At 47.8% G+C, this 23052-nt stretch overlaps 1 long non-coding RNA gene across 1 annotated transcript; it reads right to left on the minus strand.

Moving 5' to 3' along the window:
* Window positions 1-11568: 11568 nt before the first annotated feature.
* LOC132250051 (uncharacterized) lies at window positions 11569-15514 on the minus strand. The gene is made up of 3 exons (XR_009461649.1): window positions 15425-15514; window positions 14003-14130; window positions 11569-12994 (listed from the first exon to the last, which is right to left on the minus strand). It is a non-coding gene; the product is annotated as an uncharacterized LOC132250051 (long non-coding RNA).
* Between the last annotated feature and the right edge of the window lie 7538 nt (window positions 15515-23052).

Genomic DNA, 23052 nt, shown 5'->3' on the forward strand with positions numbered 1-23052 from the left:
TAGACATGAACCATTGATTACTACCTTCTGAGCCACTTTTCTATGCACCTTACAGTCCATTCATCCAGTCTGTACTTCCTTAGTTTAGCTGCAAGAATATTGTGGGAGACTGTATCAAAAGCCTTGCTAAAATCAAGGTATATCACATCCACTGGTCTCCCCACCTCCACAGAGTCAGTCAACTTATTATAGAAGGCAATCAGGTTGGTCAGTCATGACTTGCCCTTGCTGAATCCATGCTGACTGTTCCTAATCACCTTCTTCTTCTCCAGTGCTTTGAGATTGATTCCTTGAGGATATTTTCCATGATTTGCGAGGGATTGAGGTGAAGCTGACTGGTCTGTAGTTCCCGGGATACTCCTTTTTTCCGTTTCTTAAATATGGGCACTATGTTTGCTTTTTTCCAGTCATCCAGGACCTCTCCTGATCACCATTTTTCAAAGATGATGGTCAATGACTTTGCAATCTCATCAGCAAACTCCCTCAGCATCCTTGGGTGCTTCCTGTCAGGGCCCATGGACTTGTACACATCCAGCTTCTCTAAGTAGTCCCTAACCTTTTCTTTCACCACTGTTGGTTGTTAACCTCCCCCAACAAACTGTGCTGTCTGGTGCAGTAGTCTGGGATTTGGCCTTGCCTGTGAAGACTGAGGCAAAGAATGCTTTGAGCATTTCAGCCTTTCCTACATCCTTGGTCACAAGGTTGCCTCCCCCATTCAGTAAGGGATATACACTTTCCCTGATCCTCTTCTTGCTACCAACATACTTATAGAAATCCTTCTTGGTACCCTTCACATTCCTTGCTACCTACAACTCCAATTGCACTTTGACCTTCCCCACTGCATCCCTGCATGCTCAAGCAATGCTCTTATACTCCTCCTTATTTATTTGTCCAAGTTTCCACTTCAGAATTCAGATTCTTATAGGATCTGGAATGCAGGTCCTCCATGTCCTGGACAAGTGCCTTATCTATTAGACTATGAAGCAAAATGGGAACACCAGCACCATGGTACTGTGAGCAGCATCAAAAAGTTGCTAGTCATTAGTTGTGGTCAACTACAGTTTTGGAGTCTTGCATATTTGTATGTTTTTATGCCAAATAGAATTGCAAGAGGGAATAAATAGATACAGTTCAACACCTCATTAGCTATTAGGTCCTGTTCATACTGCTGCAGAAGTGGGTTCTGGTGAGGATGGAGCATGACTGCAGGCTAAGGTAAGTGTGCTCTGAGGTGAGGGGGTTGGTATCCTCAAACCATCAGTGCTGGTAGTACAGCTATGGTAAGCTCTGAGATGTCTTAGTGGTAAAGCAGAATTAATCCTTAAGGTCCTTAGTCCTTTAGAAATAAGATTTTATTCAGAGCAAGCAGAGTTAAAGATCACTCTTCTCCATCCCAGTATGAGTCCTAAAACTTGTTGTGAGAAGTCATAAAACTTCAAACACCAAAGAAGTTTTCATACACATTTCTTTAAATCAACAAAAGCTTTATTATGTGAGAGTTTTCAAGTTGTTACAATCCTTGCAAACTTCGACCTTCATCTATAGCCTTCAATGCTATTTTAATCTTTTGAAATGTTTTCTAGTTATAAAATACACAGAAGTTGCTTTTGCCACTTACACTGATTAACTGATTATCATGTTCCCTAAGCATTTAATTCAAGGTGCATTCAGAACATCAGGTATATAACAGTGGCAAAAAGATGCTTTACCATTTTGTTCTGATATTTGTATTTACTGGGAGAAATACCAAGGAAAGGCATTCAACACCACCACTGCTACTTGCTTTAATTATCTGTGTTACCAGGCACATAGACCTTTCTGAATGGTTCCTGTATTTGTGATATCATCAAATACAGAATTATTATGTCCCAAATAATAACCTAACCAAAAGTACTCTTGGTATTAAGAAATAAAGGCCCTTTGTTTATGTAAGTGTTCCTAGTTTCACATGCACAAAAAGAGAGAGAGAGAAAGGAATTCTTCTATGACCAGAACTCCTTGAGTTTTAATGACATGAAAAGTTTAAAGTCTGTCTTTTTTCATTACTGAGATTATTAGAGACTGGGCGTATCTAGATAAGATGTTTTACTCTAGAGTAGAGCAAATGCAGACACTTACTATGAAGTAATTTGCTCTAATTGTGAGTAAATACAAGTAGCATATTTACTCATTAGTAATTACTGCACATTAAGGCATGTGTAGATGGCTGACTGGAATTTTGCTCCTGGACAGCCTGGGAGCAGGGGGTGGGAGATTGCTCCCTGCCTTTGGGAAGTGTCTGCTGCTGGGGTGGGATCCACCACTGAAGTCCAAGCAGGGACAATATCCTCCTGCCTCAGCAGCAGGGAGCTCCCAACCTCCACTCTATGATTGTGATTGCAGAGCCTAGGTTAGGAGCTCCCTGCACAGAAAGAGTTCCCCACCCAGCCTGGAGTTGGCTGGTAGGGCTGTGTGAAGCTTTGGGTGGCGATTCAATTTGGAGGAGATTTGGCTCAATTCTGTGGCTGAATCTCTGAATCTGAATCAAATCAGGGGACCAATTTAAAGGTCTGAATCAATTCAAAGCTCTCTGAATCTTCGGAAAAGATTCGGAAGATTATTCAGGCAGTTCCCAGTGGCTGCAGCAGGGAGCTATGCCGACTCTGAGCTGGTAAGTACTAGGGAGCAGGGGAGCATGGGCTGGGGGAGGGGACTATGGGGGGACTCCTACCAGCCCCTCTGACCCCCCCTGCTCCCCCAGCCCCCTGACCACTCCCCCAGTCCCCCCATGGCTACCCTGCCTGCCCCCACTCCTGGTTCTTTAAAAAAAAGCCCCAGTGCTCACCAGGTGCTGCCCGGTCAGGGGTGATCCCTGCTTCCCCCCACTGCCCTATGCTGCATGGGTGGGCTCTGCCACAAGCCCCCCAATCCCCCTAGCCCCCTCAGCCCCCCCCCCCACAGGTGCCCTGCCTGGGTCAGCTCTGGCTCTTTAAGAAAAAAAAAAAACTGAGAAAAGCCCTGGGACTCACCACTCCTGCAGCAGCCATGGGGCTTTGGGGGCTCATGTAGAGCAACCCCCCCCATGTGGTGCTCAGCAGTCAAGGGCAGCAGGAATCACCCCCCACTGGCAGGAGTGGTGTGTCCCAGGGTTTTTTTGGGGGGGAGGTTTCTTAAAGGGCAGGAGCTGGCCCATGTGGGGCACCCATAGGGGGGCTGGGGGAGTGAAGGGGTGAGTTGGGGGGCTCATGCAGAGCCCCCCATGCAGTGCTGGGCAGTGGAGGGCAGCAGAGATTGCCCCTTGCCCAGAGGCACCTGGTGAGCTTTTTTTAAGTGCCAGGAGCTGGGGCAGCCATTGCTGGGTGGGCAGAGGGGTGGGAGATGGGCCTGGCCTGGTTGATTCGGAGATTCGAAGATTCGGCTGCTGCTGAATCTCCAAATCAGTTTCGGCTGAATCAAATCAGGACAGTGATTTGAATCACCCAATTGAATCACTGTCCTCCCAATCAGCCGAATCCAAATCCAAAGAGGATACTAACCGCTTTGCACAGCCTACTGACTGGGACCTGCCCCTGGCCAGCCCTGGGCTGTGCAGAGAAGTCTGCACATGCAGCCCAGAGCTGGCTGGGGAATGCCTGAAATAGGACAGTCCCCAGACACCTCCAGGCTGCACATGCACACTTCCTTGCTCAGCCTCTGGCTGGCTGGGAACTGTCCTAGTCAGGGACAGGTCCCAGCCTCGTGTCCTAATTGGGCAAGTGAGGCACAGGGCTTGAAAAGAGCTTTAGGAGAGAGGCAGATCCCAGCCACCTACCCTGATCCACTGGTTGGGCAACTGGCAACAAGGCCATGACTGGGTGGGATTTTTCCCATCCAGCTGGGGGTCACTGCTAGCTGCCCCCACTGGTGGATCAGGACAGGGGGATGGGACCTTCCCCTCCCCTGAAGCTCTTTTCAATCCACTTGCTCGATCGGGAACCCAGGGCCAGGAACTCCCTGCTGTCGGGGCAGGGGGACATCTCCCAGAAGGCATCTCCCAGGGGCAGGAAGCAATCTCCTAACCCCCACCAGGAGACAGCTGTCTTCTGGTCCTGTGCTCCCTTCCAGACCCTGGACTAACATCCAGGGCAAGCATAGATTTCTTCTGGCTGCTGCAGAGGGCTGGTGCAGAGCCAGAGGGGATGGGAGCAAACTGCTGCCAGAGCAGCAAATTTGCTCCAGCATCCCTTCATATGTAGAATGCCTGCCAAGGGTGGATTTACTCTAAAGTAAACCCATCCCACAGTATTTGCGTGTGTAGACACACCCACCAACAAGGAAAGGGGTCCAGAACCAACTTCCTCATTACTTAAAGCTTACTTAAATATCTGAATGTCTTGATAAGTTTCAGAAATTCATTTCTACCTTAACACTATATTTAGAAACAGTTTTGTCCACATAAAATTTATTTTTTCCTTACATATATATGGCCAAAAAAAACCTTAATTCTTTCTTCATATATATATATATATATATATAAAAAGGAAACATTTTATGTATAAAAATTGGGTCTACATATAATTCATCACAAAATTATCCATGGATCATCAGGCAGTCTTTAAAAGATATAGGAATGGCATGAAATATTTAGATCATATTTTACTTAGAGCATGGGTGTTATTGAAAACATGTCCATTCAATAAGCACATAGAATTCCAATCAAATGTAATAAAAGGACTACTTGTTTCTTTAGAAAAAGATTGTTATTTTGTATGGCTAATTCCCTTGCAATAGGACTGCTTCATTCCTAAAAGATTTTAAGATTCTTTTTTATATTTCAGCTAGGATTTGTGAAATGAAACAATTAGAGAGTATCTTATGAATTGTGCAGTAATTCATATAAAGTCTCTTGTTTTAAATAAGATACAATAAGAGATTTCTTTTGAAACATTAAACTGTATCTTTTAAAAAGAAAAATAAGCCTTGTTAGATGCTTCAAGGAGGCTACTACAATCTCTTTACAATGTTATTGTCCAATATATATCTGGAGCGAAAATACCAAGGATATTTTATATGAAAATACAAAACAAGAAACTAGACTTCAGGTATTAAGATCAGACTGAGAGTTCAGAACAAAATCAAAGAGCCTCACAGACACCAAACAATCCCCAGGAATACATTGCAGAAAACAGACTGGCTCTGCTCAGATTGTTTATTCACTTCTGAGCATACAGTTCCTTCTCTGCACTTCTCCCCAGGCAAGATACAGTTTGCTTTCTCTCTTGTTCATAAGTAGCAAAAGATATTCATGACTAAGGATCCTCCCCTCAAGCCATTTTTTCACCCCTTTAAACCTACTGCAAGACCATACCATTTGCCTGTCTAGCTTTTTACCTTGATCTGGGACAATAAACCAATTTAACCTAAATCTGATAAGTCTCATACTACGTCCATCCAGGTTTACCTTAAACTGGTTGTGGCCATTTTGAAAGCAGTTTATGTGCACTGGACTTCTGTTGTGTTACATAGTTGAACCAGTTTCTGATTACTTATACTGGTTTGCATGCAATTTCTGTCCCTAGTCCTTGATACAGTGTAGGGTTTTGTACCGGATACTTTGTGGCTGTAGAGTGCAAGAGGAGTTATAGTAGATGTTCTTGTGACTTTTGAAGAAATGGTTGCCTATGAATTCAGAAGACTAGACTCAGCAGTTCCTTCCCACATGTGCCTGGGACTTCTCCTTGCATATTGGTGGGAGAACATTGAAGAGTGGGTCCTTCTGTCTCTGAGCAGGCCTTAGTTGGCGAATTAGTTGAGAGATGGGGAGTGGAAGCCTTGCTCCCCTCTGTGGCAGAGTAAGGATGAGGAACAATCTAAAGGAATATGTTATATTTATAGTAATTCCACCAAGGTTCCAAGTGTATTAAATATGTACAGTGAAAAATGTCAAATGATTCCTTTGTGACATGAGTTTCCTAGTTTAATAACCTATGTAATACTGGAAAATTTTCAATTTCTCCATATTAATTAACAGAAGTATTGCTCATTAGAGCTACTCCTCCTCCCCCTGCTTTTCCCTAGACAACTTTAAAATATGAACTAATGGCTGAGGAAATTATGCCTGTGAAATTACTCTAGGGTTTAAAAACAATAACCTATGTAGAGCTCTGTTCTGCCCAAATTCATATTCCTTCCACCCTCCTGGTAAAGTACCTGGGGCATATTTACCCCAAACCATGGAGAACATCCATGAGGCACCTATTCCCTAATGCCCCCCACCATAGGTGGTAGAAGACTAGAGCTAATGGGGTTTAGCCCTACCCTGCCAAAGGTGGGGCAGCAGTGACAGTGCAGAGGGCCACAGGGCAGGCCATGCGCAGGCTCTGGGTGGCTGCAGCAGGGGACATGAACATTCACATGCACAGACACAGACATGCAGCCACAGAGGTGGGCTGCTGCTGCAGGTTAGGTCTCTGCACCCTGCTGCCTTTGCCTCAGGAGCCGTGCATAACACCATGTGCCACCCACTGCCAGGCGGGAAGGGGATGCAGTACAGCCTGGCAGCAGAAGGCACAAGGCATTGCGCGTGGCTCCCAGAACAAAAAAAGCAGGGTGCAGAGCCCCAGCCTGCAGTGGCAGCCTACCTCCACCCCATGCACAAATCTGGGGGGCACATTTGCACATGCCTCCCCCGAAGTGCAAGCAGTGGGAATCCCCCCATGCCCCTGGATGAGCCACCCGGGCTCTGACCATGCCATGATGTGCCTGGGGCCCCATTCACCCTAGCCCATACTCCAGCCCTGCTCCCTCCCTCACAGCTGGGGGGGGGGGGTGTCTCAACCTGCCCCCGTCCACACACACCTTCCCTCTCACCACACCCCTTCCCCTCCACAGTCTTACCTGCTGGTCAGGTGTGTACGTGTGCACTCAGCCCCACCAAATAACATTTTTTTCCTTTGCCTATGCCCCCTACCTTCCAAATAAAAGTAATACCCAATGACACTGGGTGTATGTGAAAAGGTTCTTCCTATGACATTTGCTGTGAATCATATTGAAACAGAAGCATTAGTTCTATTCATGAGGTAGTGTGTTTAGCATGCTGTACTGTAGTGGTCCCTGACCTGGTCCTGAGCAAGCTATACATGGGACGAATTTTCAGAAAGCCAATAGGCAGCAACAATGGAAGGTGTTGGGTACTGGTAAAAACTTTTTCTAAAATATAGTTACTTAACTATGGAGATGCCTAACTGGAATTCTTTTAAGCATACAGCTATAAATGGAGGCACTGTGTACATTAAAAAATATGTCTTAAATTGGACCTTTAGATTGTTACTTCTGAAGCCAAAGTAAGCCATAAGAAAATGGTGGAAGATGTGTAGCTTTTATACAGGTAAATGCTTCTTGGCAAGAAATTTTATTCTAACTAACTCCACTTTGTTAGGGAGTTAATTATCAGATTAAGTAATTTATTAGTTATTATTTCTTTGTACTGAAGCCACACCTAGGAGCTCAAGTCACAGACCATACCTAACTGTATAAGGTCCTGTACAAGCACAGAATAAAACATTGCCCCTACTTCAGAAGCTTATAAAGAGTTGATGTGTCTGTGCTGTAGACAATGCTGTATTAGGTTCAATGAGTGATACTTCAGAATCAGCAAGCTTGTTTCGGTAGTTTTATTTAAAATATACTATTAGCTTTTTAATCTATCAAGTGTTGCATTTGTTCAACTAGATCCCAAATGTACTTCTAAGTCCTGGTTAAGGTGTTGTTGGATATCTACACCAGTAACCGAATGATAAATGAATGCTAACAATTTAGCATCTAGCAAACACATATACATCCTTGATTTCATATTCTAAAGGACTTTATAGTAGAACAAAAATGGAGTTTGAAAACTGATAAAGATTCACTAGTTCTGAATATATTTGATTTAATATTGATTTGATTTTCTAGGTAAAGCACTTGATTCAAAGGTTTTTGCATTTGATTTAGCAGATGGTAATTTTGATTCAGTATATAAAGTACATGATTTGGTATGTGAAAAGTCTGATAAATAGTGGTTTTGATAGAAAAGGAAGTGAATTTAGTTTTATAGTTGATTTTCCCAGTGAAAATAATTTTTTGTCTGAAGAAAAAAGAAAAAGGTACCTTTGGAGCATGGTCTGTTGACTTTATCATTTACAGTATTTTCCAGGTCCTGTAATGTTTGATGAATATTTTAAAGACAGCATATTCTATCAGTCAATTTATTCACATCAATGTATAATCTATCCAAAGACAATTTGGAACTGTTGAATGAACAACCATTTATTCTGTGGCTTGGCATCTACAGTGGGCACATCTACACAAGACATGTTACTGGGCAATTGCATGGTTAACCCTGCAGCAAGCATGCACATCTACACATGAATGCACTAACTATGCCATAAAAACCCTTTATTGTGATTAAAATGGCTACCTGCATTTGCAGGTAACTGCTTTGCAGGTAGCCAATTTAATTACAATAAGTGAATGCTCAGTAATATAAATGCAGACGAGACCTAGGTATGCCCAGCCACTAGGGGGCCAGCCTGCAGCCAGCCCCAGGGCTATAGAAGCCTACAGGCATTTTGTGCCCTGGGGCACATATCACAGGCAGCCTGAGGGCAGTGCAGGCCCTGTGTCTGCTTGCTGTGCCTACCTGCCAGCACCCCAGCACTACTGCCTGGTACTGTACTGCTATGTGGCTGCCAGGGCAGTGCTGTTGAGGCCAGCTGGATGCTGAAGGATGCTGCAGGCTGCTACAGCCCCTAGACAGCTGTCAACCCCCCACCCCCAACACCTCAGAGATTCCTGCAAACAACCTCTGGGCAGCAGGGCCAACACCACCTGCCTGCAGCATGCCATCAACACCCTGCCCTATGCCTACAGGAGCTGCAAGGCATTGCCTTTGCCACATGGCTGCCAGTCCCATGCTGTACCCCTGTGCTGGGTGGTGCTGGCAGCTGCCCAGGGAGGGCAGGCAACACTGGGACAGCCACACAAGGGCCCAGAGACCTGGTGCAGGACCCAGCATGACATTGTCCTCCCCATCCAGGCCTAGGACCACATGCATGTGAACACCTGCTCCCTCCACCTTGGGCCCTAACTGGAGCCAGCAGGAGACTGGTAACCTCATGGTTTTCCATGGAGCTGACTTACTGCACCAGTTTGAGCAGGTGGGCACTCCAATGCCCACATTTATGAGGCCCTGTCAGGTTGGATGAATGAGAAAGGGCACAACTAGTCAGCGTGGCAACGTTCCATAAAGGTCAAGACTTTGTGGGCACAGTGGGTTGCCATGACCAACCACAATTATTGGTCTGGCTGTGCCTGCAAGACCATGCCCTTTATGCAGCAGCTGACCAAAATTCTCATACCCTGGGACACAAGCCACAACTGTGTGGTATACATAACCATGGGAGCCCTGCCCGAGTCCCTGCCCCAACCTGGTACACTGGGGGAGGGACCCTTGGGCATGCAGTGCCCCATCCCGCCAAGCTCTCCAGACACATGCTCCAACAGCAGCTCAGGGAGCCCTGGCCAGCACCTGCCTCACCAGTTGCACAGCTCCATGGCCACCAACAAGGCTCAGCCAGCCATGACATCACCAGCCCCCAGCAGTGCCAGTTTTTCCCTGGGAGGGGAGGGCCTGGATGGGTGCCTCCATGGCACACCCCAAAAGCCAAGGGCATTGGGTGCAACCACACACCATCACCAGCTGGGAGGACTGTGCTGAGCTGCAAGCCATGCAAGCCCCACATACATGGTAAGCCCTGCACTGGGGGGAGGTCCCTCTCCACTCCAGCCCTGGCCCCTGACTCTGCCCCAACTCCCTGCCTGAACCACCCACACTCCCCTGGCCTGGAGCTCATCCCCAAAGCACACAGAGAGGCAAGTCACAGTGCAAAACTTTAGTGAGAAGCCCGTGCTCCTGCAGCTGGGCAGGCATGAGTCTCTCACAACCTGAGGAATGCATCAATGCCAGCAGTGATGTCCTTCTTGGCAGTGGAGGGTATGGATATATAGTGCTGTCACAGGTAGCCCTATAGCCAGTGGTGGAGGTTGCAGGGCAACCTGGGCTTCCCCCCTCCCCATCATAGCTCAGAGTCCGAAACAAGAAGAGCAGGTGCACCTGAGGCACCATGAAGCTCAGCAGCAGCAGGGCATAGGGAGTCATTCACCCCTTGGTCCATGTGAACAGCTCCTCGTGCACTGCCCGGGGCAGGTGCGCCAAGAGCACACCCAAGGCATAGAGAGAGCCCCCTGCAGGGAGGACGGAGGTGCAGACGGTTCCTTGTCCCAGTTGTCCAGGAGCCCTGTGCCCCCTGAACCCAGGCACCATGGACTGTACAGCAGTGCAGCAGAGTGGTTAGCCTGCAAGGGGAGAGGAGGGGAATGGGATCTGGAGCCGTGACAGCAGCAGCAGGTACTGCCAGGTTCCTGGCCTGTCCCACCCTAGCCAGAGGATGAGGAAGGCAGGTTGTCTGTGGCCAGCACCGAGCAGGCCACCAGCCAAAGGGGAATGTGTGGGAATGGGGGGGCTTGGCCAGCATCTGCCTGGGCCCAGACCTGCCTGACTTACCGTGGTCCCTGGGCACCAATGCATGGCCAACCCCTGATCTGAGGCCAGGCAGCACACAGCCCTTGGCACAGAGCAACTTATCTTAGAAATGTTGGAAACTCTCACAAAAGGCTTCTGTCTCATGGCTCTGCAGGGACAGCATCTGGAAGTGATGAAGAGGCCACAGCTGGCAGCTCAGGGTCACTGTCACCTACCACATGGGCCCTGCAGATGTGCCAGCTCTGCCAGAGGTGTGCTGTGGACAGACCCTCCTCCTCCAGTGGCTTGTGGTGGTCACATAGGAGTGGGAAGAGAACACAGAGGCCTGGCAGGAGGAGGACCTGGTCTACCAGAATAAGTGGCAGGCAAAGGACATCACCTGGCAGGAGATGTGGGACTGGAGTAAAGTGGTGCAGGACTTTGACAACCAGGAGTTCAGGGCTGAGCTCCTGTCCATGGAGCACAAGTGGATCCAGATCCTGTAGGAGCAAAACACCATCCTGGGCTAGGCAGTGCAGACCACGGTCAATGATTGTCAGGTGCTAGACACCACTCTGGACCTGATGGTGATGTTAGTGCTGCCTGATGAATTTACCTCAGCCCTAGCCCTGCAGGCTCCCTGGGAGCTGCCTGCCACCCCACAGCAAGCCCCTGCCTGGGCCTAGGAGGAGGTCTTCTGCCACCTCCACCTCCCTGGCTCAGCACCCCACCCTGGGTCTGCCTCAACCCATCTCCCTGCCTAGGCCCAAGGCTGCCACTCACCCTGGCTCCATTACACCACAGAGCTGTAGCAGCCAGCAATAGGAACAGGACCCAACACCAGCCCTGCTGGCCATAAACAGCACCTGGTGGAGGAGGAACCACCTGTGCCAGAGTACCAGAGACTTCCATCACTGCAGGACATGCTCTCTGCCTACCCACCATATGCACCTCAGTGTGTGCACTCATGGGGGCACGGCAAGAGGCTAGAGTGCTGGCTGCCTGCCCCTGGGCTCTTCCCCACCATCCTGCATCACAAAAATGACTTCGTAAATAGTTTTCTTAGGAAAGAAGGTGTTTTATTATTGGTGGGCGAGACAGATGGTTGAGGGGCATGATGTGAGGGGAATAAAAACTTCTTCAGATATATGTGTCAGCTATGAGAATGATGCTGGGAGAAGGCAGGGTGTAGGGGGTCTGTGGGTGGTGGGGTAGTTGGGCTTGAGCAGGGAACACTGGAGGAGATAGTCAGCTAAAGCCTCCCCCACCCAGTGCCCTGGCCCCAATGGTGGGTGTGTGGCTCTGCTGGTGCCTCAGCAGGGGGACCCACTACTGCTGCTGCCACCACAGGTTGTGCTCCCAATTCCAGGCAGCCTCCATGTGCCACACCTCCTCCTCCCAGGCCTTGCAAAACAGCTCCTCTGGTCCTCACAGATGTTATGCAGCATACAGGATGTGATGATGACCCATGGAAGGTTCTCCTCAACAACCTTGAGGGAGGCAGTGAGGGAGCACTAGGAGTCCTTGAGGTGGCTGAAGGTGCACTTGACCAGGGTGTGGGTCTGGCCTAGGGAGTAATTAAAGTGGGCCTAGTGGGGGTCCAGGTGACCAGTGTAGGACTGCATCAGCCAGGGCAGGAATGGGTAAGCAGGGTCCCTGATGAGCAGGGGTGGGACCATGACAGTGCCCAGCTGCAGGTCTGGTACCCCTGGCATGAAGTGCCCACTCTCTACTAGTCCCACAAGGCCAGAGTTCCGAGACATGCAGGCATATGTGTACTGCCTGCCCAGCCAGCACTTATGTGCACAAATGTGCCATAATGGTCCACAATGTCCTGCAGGACCATGGAGTGAAATCCCCTGCAGCTGTAATAGGGCCAGTCTCCATGGGATGGGTAGATGACAGGTCTGTAAGCCCCATACAGGGACCCAATGCACTGGGGGAATCTCAGTGCATGGAACCCTGCCACCACCACTACAGGGTCATGGAGGCAAAGCATGGTATCCTGGGGGGCCCTGCACATCTCCAAGACAGCCTCCCTGGTGGTAGCCTTGCCCACCCCAAACAAGCGTCCAACATACCAGAGGCTGGCAGATGTGGCCAGCTTCAGCAGCGTGAGGTCCAACTGGGCGTCTTCAGGGAGTACTGGGTGCATGCTGGTGTCCTGCTGCTCAAGGTGGGGCTGGAAAGTCTGGAACAGGTCCCAGAAGGTGGCCTGTGTCATGCAGAAGCTGTCCAGTCACTGCTTATCATCCCAGGTTTTTTGAACAAGGTACAGCCACCAGTGCTGGCTGATGTGGCAATCCAAGAGGCAGCAGGGCTGGCAGTCCAGTGGGGGAGACAGCAGTCCTGGCAGTGGCATCATGGAACCCCTTATCAGCATCCCTGGTGGTGGCAGCTGTGCAGTGCTGGCAATGGCAGCAGCCTTAGGACAGTTTACTGCAGGTGGTCAGGTAGTCACGGGGGGTGAGGTAGCTGAGTGGGGAGAGACAGCCATGGGACAAGCATGATTGGCATGGCAGGCCAACAGGGTGATCATGGCAGCCAGCAGGAGCCAGGGCCAGGAGCTGGAGGGGCCAGGGGCTTGGAGCAGCTATAGTGCAGGGAGGCAGAGTGGCCCAGGAGAAAGTGTCTGCATGCTGTCCCTGTGCTTGGCACTCTGCTCCTGGGCAAGAAAGAAGCTGGCCAGAGAGCAGAGGGTACGGCAGGCTTTTAAAGGGGGCTGCCAGGTGCTGGCAGCTGCAGCCAGAGCCTAGAGCTCCCCCCAATGGTGGGAGGGGCCCATTGCAGGGCTGCAGGGAACTGGGAGCAAATGTGTAGATACTTACCCAAAAACCCTTACTCTGCCTTAATTTATACCAGAGTATATTCATGTCTAGGCCAGAGTAAATTCATGTGTGGATGCACCCAGTTTGTACTATATTATTCACTTCTTTACCTCCACTGGAGGATCTGTAGTCCTTCAGCCCCATCTTTGACCCATCTCTCCCTCTTCTTTGTTTGCCCATTTAGATCCCAGCTCCATCTTGCACCCGATATTTACTTCCTTTGTTCTTTTGTCCTGATGAACACTTCAAAGCAAATTCAGTCCACCTTTTAAAAGCAGCTTTTTCCATGCTATATAGCTTATGTTTCCTTTATTATTATCTAACTTACAAGATTTAGCATTTCCTCTTCATTCTCAATCTCCACCTTCCTCCCTACCATAGCCATTCTTCCCTCTTTGTCCTCAATTTCACTAACCTTCTTAAAAAGGTGAGAACTGTCATTCTTCTATATGAGAATACTCCTCCATTGCAGTCACTCTCAACCTATGGCTTATAGGTAACATGCCATCTATGAGACCTGCTAATGTTGCTTGCATCCACAGAACATTTAAACAAATTACATCCGAGGTTGATAGGGAGAGTAAAGTCTGAACGCTGGTTTAGATTGCCCCCCCAAAAAAAAACAAAAAAAAGAGCCAATGCAAACATCACGTACTTTTCTCCGATTTTCTTTTTCCCCCCCCTCCTGGAATCCTGGAAGAATCTGCTGTGTCTTCAAAGCCCATTGGTTTATATAAGAGTTGTTTGTGGATGTTCAGTGATGGCTTAATTTGGACTGTCTCACTATATTTAGAAATGAGTGAGTAAAAAAAAAAAAAAAAAAAAGTGTCATATCCGGGTTGTCTAGAATATAGCACTTATCTTTCTTGAAAGTACAAGTGCCTTTGTATTCTCCTTATCACTGTCTGCACCATAACACAATATATAGTGTTAGAAATGACTGGATCACACCTCCAGAGAGGAGAGAAAAGGGCGGGGGGGGGGGGGAAAATCAAAGAAGAGAGTGACCTTTTTGTCTCCAAATTTCAGAGCCCTGGGCAGTGTGGCAAACCTCAGAACAAGTTCTCTGCCAGTAATACACAGAAAGGAGACAGTCAAGGAAGCCAGGAAGTGCCCCAGCCTAGCAGAAAGGGAAAGGAAAGCTAGCAGGGCAGAAAATATCATTTAAGAGTCTCTGCAGAGAGACTGGGTGATAGCCCATAAGCACAGCAGCTGCAAAAAGGAGACCCAAACAGGAAAGGACTCTCTCCACAGGAGCAAGGACAGCAATACAAGCTGCTTTTTTATAGGCCCAGAAGCAAAACATGTAGCAAAGGGATTTCCAATTAAACAGGAGGAATGGAGCAAAAATGTCTCATGTCCCTTCTAAAGTGCATTAATGTAGCTTATACAGTGGTTATACCAATTTAATATGAGGGCAGTCAGGGTCACCGTGCTCTTCCCTGCCACCTCCTTTACCGTGTCATGTTGCCGACTGGCACCTTCCAATTCACGCCCACCATGACTTTGATCTTTATATATATAAAATTATAGGGAGGCTGCTTTTCATTCTCTGTTCCACGGTTATCTGGTTCTCTCCAGTTCCTCTGCACTCCAGCCTTATGGGCTATGCGTGGCTCCAACTACCCCATACCATGCCCAAAGCCTTCTAGATGTAACTGACGTTGTTCTGTCTCTCTTTCTATACTCTCTCTGGCGCTCGGGTTCTCTGAAGCCCTGTGTCTCAAGCATTGCTGCCCCTTCTCCAGGGCTTTCTCAAGCATTACCCCATTTCCTGGGGCTCACCACAATGCTGCCCCCTTCTCCGGGACTCACCACACCCACACTGGGGCATCTCAGCAATGCCCCCTTCTCTGGGGCTTCTCAACTGCCCCTCTCTGGGGCTGGGGTCTATGTACCCCAAATGCTGCACCTTCACTGGCACTCGGGTCCCCACACCGCTGTGAGTCCCCTATGAGGCCTCCTCCATCCCCTGATAGCCTCACCCAAACCACCGGTTTAACAAATAACACAAACACAAGCCTCTTGGCTATAACATAAACAGAAGCCACCCGGCCATAACAACAATCAATCCTACCAGGAATCCTTTCTCTCTCTGCAGTATCAGATGCAGCTCCCTCATCAGACCTCTCCTTTATAACATGGCTGAAAACTCCCTCCTCCTTGACTGTCAGTCAGGAACTACCTCCTGGCCTTCTGCCTGTGATTTATATACAAGCCAGGCCCTGCCCCTTCCTTCAGCTGTCTAGGCAGGTGGGGCTTATTAATTCCCTCCAGTTATCTCAGCAACCAGCACCTGAGGAGCTATCCTGGCTCTCTCAGTACCAGGCACCTTAGTGCCCTGCTACAACCACAGACCATTTTGGGCATTTTTGCATGTTATTTGGACAGATTTCCAAATTGGTTTTATAATTTACACCAGAGGTGTCAAACATAGTCTGTGGCCAGATCTGACCCACAAAGCCATGCTATCCAGCACATGGGGCTCCTGGGGAAGCTGCAGTTTTGGCAGCAGGGTGAACAGCATCAGTGTTAACCCCCACAACTCTCTGGGCTGACACAGTGACCCAGGCACTAGTAAAGGTTAACACTGCCATAACTCACCCTTTTGTCAAAGTCCTGGATATGGAGACTTAGTTCAATAGTGGCAGGATGAATGACTCTGGGATGAAAACTTGTGGCTGTGTCCCCACGAGCAGGGGCATATGGTTGCCATGGAGAAAAAAGCAAAAATTAATGCTGCTACTTTTTGCCTAACACATGCCCCTGCATGTGGGGTTACTGCAGGGAAAAATGCTCCATGTGGGGTAGGGGAGGCTGGGGGAGCTCCTGGGTTGGACCCAGGAGGCTTACCTGTGGTTCTGGGGGCCTCCCAGGGCTCCAGTGGTGGTGATCCAGGCACGTGGAGCCTGGCTGGTAGCCACAGCATGGCTCTGGCCTGCCAGGCTCCTGTTTTGTACAGCACATGCTGCTGCCATGTGTGGCACCCCACTTTTTCTCTATATGCTTTTTTATATATACCAGGATTTTCCAGTATCTAAATTTGGCTCTGCGCTGCAAATATGTAGTGCAGAGAACCAAATAACATGTGTGGGGTGCATTTTGCAGCACCATAACATCTTTGAGGCACCAAAAAATGCACTTCCATTTGTGTGGACATGGCCACGGGTGCCTGAGAGACTGTGTTGGCTCATGGGACCGTGCGGGTGGGTTAACATTGCTACTATTCACCCCACTGACATTCCTGGGTACAAAGGATTCCCATTGTCTGGCTTTGGCCTGGGGGGAGCAAAATAGTTTTACACTCCTACTTTACAGAAAGGTAAATGAAACAGCTAATACTATGATGAATTTTAGCTTAACTCTCAAGCAGAAAAATGAATGAGGGAGAAATAGATGTGTACTGGATTGGAAAACTCAGTTAGCCCCAAACAATAGCAAAAAGACAACAATAAAAGGGAGAGCATTTAGCAAAGGTAGTGCAGCATGCAGAACCTGTTAGAGAAACCACTGGAGTAAAAGTTACAGTGAGTATGCTGGAAGGTTATGACAGAAGCTCTGATCCAAGAAAATTAAGTTTGCTTAAAGCCTTCAAGAGAGAACACTTTAATGGTAGAGGCTAAACAAAACCCATGAGAAGGAAAAAAAGACAATGAGCTCTGAATAAATACATCTTTCATAGGATCAAGAACAATTTCTGTATTGTTTTGTCTTCTCATTTACACTATCAGTTTCACTAGGGGTGGCGGGGGGGAGGGGAGAGGGGGGAGAAGAGCTGTAGCCAAGAAAAGTACTTTTTTAAAGAGAGCGGGTAAATATTCTAAGACTGCCTACTGGCCAGATTGTAAAACGTATTTACAGACTTGCTAATGCAAACAGATACCTACTTTAATTGTCAAAAGTCCACAAGTGCCCTATTGCAATCAATGAGAATGAGACACCTTCACACTTTTTGCAAATTCTGCTAATGGCCTAGATCAGGGCTGTCAAATTCACCAGCATCCCCAGCTGGATCTAGACCAGGGGGCCATATTCTGACTGCAAGGAGCCTTGTGGGCTGGATCCAGACATGGCAGTAGGGTGAGTGGACGTGATGATAGGAACAGCTGAGGCTGCTGCTGACCCATGCCCAACATGGCTCCATAGTTGGGAATTTCAAAGTAGGCCCTGCCCGTTCTCACACCATCCCAGCTTTAAAAATGGGACTTAAGTTCTCAAGGGGTACTTTAATAATTTTTATCACATAATTATGTAGCGGCCGCACCGGCTGTGGCACAGCATACTCACAGCTTGCTGGCTTCAGCAGCACACTGAGCCATTGGTGGAATTTCTTCCACCAGTCAGGAGAGGGTGCCCCCCCCCCCTTTCCTGATTGGTGTGTTTAGTATCCAGGGGCAGAGCTCCTGGGAGGAGGGGTCCTGGTGAGGTTTTTACCCCTCGCTCTGATTTGACCTTTTGTGATAAAGGGCAGAGCCCCAGATGGCTATAAAAGAACAGCATGTTCTGCTGGGAGACCTGACTGGCAAGGGACAAGAAGAAGAGAGGAGCTGAGAAAAGCTAGGGAGAGCTACTTCAGCAGGCAATAGCCCTAGGCTTCTGAAGACACCACTGGAGGAGCTGCCTCCAGAGCCTCAGCCCTGACAGCAGGGAAAGCCTGCTCAGGCTTCACTTGGTACACGCTCCGGTGCACAGAGCCTCTGCCCTGGAAGAAGGGAGAGCCCGCTTATGCCCTACATGGTGCACACCCTGGTGCCCAAAGCCTGGGCCCTGGGAGTGGTGAGAGACTGCTCGGGCTCGTCAAGGGGCACCTGCCCTAAAGCACTTTTGGAGTGTCACCAGCCCCTTTCCTCTCACAGGGACACTGGGCCTAGGCCCAGGAAAGGTGGGCCAAGCCCCCACCCCTTGCTTCAACAGAAGGTGAGGCCTTGGAGGTGCCCAGGACTAAACCCAAACTACGAAGAAGGAAACTCCTGTGGCACACCAGAGCAGCAGCCAGTGTTGCCCTGAGGAGTCAGGCCAATGCTCAGGATCTCAATATTGCTCTGTTAGACAGGAGGGTGTGGTGTACAATTGCACATGCACACATAAAAATCAAATAAGCACACATACACTCACTAGGTGCATACACCCCTACTAGGCATACACACTCACACTAGCAGCTACATACTACTCAGGCCAGATTTAGACAGAATCAGTTGCCAGTTACCAACACCTGTGCATCCAATACACATACGTGGATTACTAATTCATATACCACACACACACACAATGATATCTATATATGTGTATATATGTGTATTCACTAATTCACACACATACCACCCACCTACACAAACACACAGGTGAGTTTCTAAGTTGGATGTTGTGATGTGTATGTAAGTATATGCTTGCTGTACTTGGGATATCTGGGGAAAGGTTAAGGTAAGAAAGTAAAAGTGTAAGGATTTAAAGTTACCAGGGCCGGGATTAGAACCAGTAAACTGAAGGGTCCTGGGCTGAAGAACTGAGGCTTGGGGGGTAACTTTAGGTTAATTGATCTTAATTGATTAAAAAACAACAACCAAAGCCTGCAGAACAGGGAAGCATGCTGGCACAGAGTCTGGGACTGGAGCCAGAGCTACCGGGGAGCTAAAAACGTAGGTGCTGGAGAGGGAAAGTGGGACTAAGGGAAAGTGGGGGTGTTAAAGAGGGGCTCTGGGTGTGGGGGAGCCAGAGGATGGCTCCCGGGCAGCTACAGAAGTCTGCAGGGGTGGGGGGAAGCCTGAAACCAGAGAGATGGACAGCAGAAAATCACAGAAAAAGCAGCAGGAGAGACCGAAAGGCGGCAGAGGCAGCAGGAAAGCAGAGAAAGACAGCAGAAAATCACAGGAAAAGTGGCAGTAGGAATTGAGAGGAGACTGAGAAACTATTGGAGAGGGGTGGGGGCTGGAATTGAGAGAGAATGAGGCTGGAATTTAAGATAAGGAAGGGACTGGGATTCAGTAAAACATGACCCAACTCGGGGTTGCAAATGACAGTGGTTTTATTGAACAGGGGAGATGGTGACACAATGCCAAATTGGTTCCCTTGTGCACACACACCCACCCCCACATAAACACAATGGCAGCAGGGGTTAGAGAGGCTTGGTGCACGGGCTGAAGTCCACTGAAGTCCAGGAGGAGAGAGACAGAGAGAGAAAGAGAGTCCAAATTGTAGGAGGAGGTGTGCAGGTAATATCAACCTATCCCAGGCTGGAAGTTGATCCTCAATGGTCAGTCGGGGTCTCCTGCAGCTCAGTGTTGTCCAGAGGGGGTCACCGGCAGGGCCTCTGGGGTGGATAGGTGACGTGAAGCTGGTCTGATCCAGATGGAAATGGCGTTCCCACTAGGTCTGTCTTCGCTACCCCTTTTTATAGGGACAGACCGTGTGTGACCCTTGTTACAGGAGGCATGCCCAGGCACGGGTCAGCCCCTGATGTACTGAACATGTGTGCTCCATGCAGGGATGTACAGTTTCGGGTGTCTGTAATGGTAGGGTACAATGATAGAATTGCTGGTTCTGCAGGGTCTTTTGTTTTCAAATGCTGGTTCTTGTCTCTGTTGCTGGGTGAGGTCCATGGTTCCTGGGTGAATCAATGCTGGGTGATTGCCTGGTCATTACAGGCCATTCAGTAGAGGCCTGCTACCATTGTATTTCATTCATTCTCAATCATTCTCATTCATCGGGGAACCAATTGACATTGGAGGGGTACAATAAATCATATTATTGCAACATGGGATGCCCAGGCACAAGACACAAGATGGAGGCTTGACATATAAAATGGAAACTTGACATGACTTTTGGTTCACTTAAAAACACAGGCCTAAACCATACAATATCCATATGAAATAATAAAAATCAATACAAAAATGATAATAATACAATATACAACAGTAAAAATTAATACAAACCTAATAATATGATATAAAACAATGGATATCCGAAACCAAAAACTTGCTAGCAAAATAAAATTGTTTAAAGCTTATCCTAAGTTTGAGCTCACTTATACTTATCTATAGGGAATAGAGAGAGAGAGAAAAGTCAGAAATGGTTGGGGAAGGGGAGGGAATGCATTTTAAAATTTAAAAAAAGGAAAAACTGGGGGTTTTGCTACACCAGGTCCACAATGTGGGGAAAACAAGCCTACCGCATCCCCGCTTGGGGCAACTGTGAGTTCAGGGAATAGGAGCTTTGCAGGGGAGGAGCTAGTGAAAAGGGTCCCCCCACCCCACTCCTTTCAGAGAACTGGGTGAGAGCATGCCCTACAAAATGAGGAGCTGTGCCTAATATTTTGTAAACTGGTTGTACTGTGTGTTATGTTCTATTTTAGCTGGTAAATCAGTTTAAGGTTGTTATTTTTCTATTAGAGTCTATTGTTGAGTATTATATTGGGAATCTGGTACTTATCTGCTGGAGGCCCACATGGAATCACCCTGTGGGCCTAGTGGCTTACCTTAAGGATCTTGGGGTCCTGGGTAAGGGGGCTGCTCTCAAAACATACCCCATGCAACCCCATTCCCGAATATAGTTATAAGTGTATGTATAAGAGTGTATAGTGGTTAATTTTCTCTAATATTATCTATTGGTTTTGGAGAGATATATATATATATTTTGCTATATAATTATTTTTATGTTAGATATATTCTGTATATAGTTAAGAACACTTTGTGCGGTGTGGTTCTATAGAGAATAGAAGGATCTGTACCCTCTCACGGCAACCCTCTCACAGCACTGTTGCCTGCCCACCTATCCCATTCAATTGAGCATGGGGCACACTCTTGGGTGGACTCGGGTTACAATTAGTTTGGCATATAACTAGATAGGAAATAATGTATAACACTGAACCACTGAATTCTTTAGACATAGGAAGCTCCAGGAAATAATAGTTTTGAAATCACTGCTGATAAAGAAGAAAACAGAATGAGTAAATCTAACAAGTTTAGCTTAATCATGCTTGCAAGTAGTAGCATATATAATCTAGTTATGATTTATTAGGAAACATAACATTTGCTAGTACTAACTGAATTAAACATCTAAATTTGGAGTCATTCTTAAATTGATTGCATATGGCAGGTCAAATATCCATGTATTTTCCTTTGTTAACACTAGTTCTATTTCAGATTCAACAGATGGGTCTAACTTTTGTAACTTTCAAGCAGATTTTACATACATATACATAAGCTGTGTCAGTGATAGTTTTCCACTATCATGGATTTGTCATTTATTTTCTTAATGCTGAATTTTAATTCAGTTGCTGTCAGCTTTGAAGACCAACACTTTAAATAAATTCACAGGCAATGTAAAATGCAGTTATCTAGCTGGTTTGCTAATACATCTTCAGAGACCTAGAAAAGCACACTACCTGGTAAAATTAATGCCTAATTTGCCTCCATAATCATTTTATTTCATGCGTTTTCCAGGGTTATTTACTGTACTGATTTAAAACCTGTTTTGTCCTACATGTTATCAAGCCAGTAATATTGATGTTACCATCAATCAATCTATTTAAGCTTTCAGAACTTTTCAGGTAGGTGCTTTTCAGATAGCTTTTAAAGGCCCAATATGCTTTTGTCAAGAATTCTGAAAGAAGGTAAGGCATGGAGGTGAGCAGGGCATGAACCCCAAGTACTCTGTAAGGAGGGAGTAGGGGGCACCATATGGGAGCTGGCAGCACCTCACTAGGGCTGTGCAAAACTTCAGTCCCTGATAAGATTCAGCAGAGATTTGTCCCGATTTGGTGGCCAAATCTCCAAAATCCATAGATTTCTTAGACATTAGGGGCTGGAAGGGACCTCATGAGATCATCGGGTCCAGCCCCCCACCCTGTTTTTTGAAGGAGTCCATAGTAGGTGCTTGCACCACCTCTTGGAGGAGTTTGTTCTAGACCCTGGACATAATCAAATCAGAGGACCCTTTAATCTCTCTGAATCGGAACCCTCCAAATCTATTCAGAGCGATTTGAAAAGATTCGGTGATTCGAACATAAGCACAGCTTTAAAAGTTTTTTCTACATACCTCTAGGTAGCAGACATCATGAATGCTGGGATGGTGGGGTGCATGGAGTGTCCCACAGAAGCATGGAGTGCTCCCCAGTGCACTCTCTGGCAGACCTGGAAGTGGACCAGAAGCACTTCTGGTTCACTTCCAGCTCTGCCGGAGAGTGCACTGGGGGGACCTCCTCACACCTGACTCAGTGACTGGTGCCTCCTGGGTCTGGAGGGGCACCCAGGGTCCTCCCATGGCCAATAACTGAGCCAGGGTGTCATAGGGGGGGGCAGTGTGCTCCCCATGGACCCGGGAGTGGACCAGAAGTACTTCCAGTCCATTTCTGGGTTCACCTCCGAGCACACACGGGTGGAGAGCACTCACACTCCTGTGGGATGCTCCATCCACCCCAGCATCACAGCATTCATGAGCGGCACCTGGTACCTCAAGGTATATGGAAAAAAATATTTAAAGCTGTCTATGTCTGAATTGCTGAGTCTTCAGTCAGCATTGAATCTTCAGATTCAGATTTGGTGGAATTGAATCGGGGACAGTGATCTGAATCAATGTGTCGAATCACTGTCCCTGATTCGGGCTGAATCCAAATAAAAAAGGGCCCATTTCACACACCCCTACACCTCACCCTCTTTCTCCCCATCTGCCCATCCCACCATTCCCCCCACACCTTTCTAGCAGTGGCTC

This window comes from Alligator mississippiensis, chromosome 1 (assembly GCF_030867095.1).
Source record: "Alligator mississippiensis isolate rAllMis1 chromosome 1, rAllMis1, whole genome shotgun sequence".
Classification (NCBI taxonomy): Eukaryota; Metazoa; Chordata; order Crocodylia; family Alligatoridae; genus Alligator; species Alligator mississippiensis.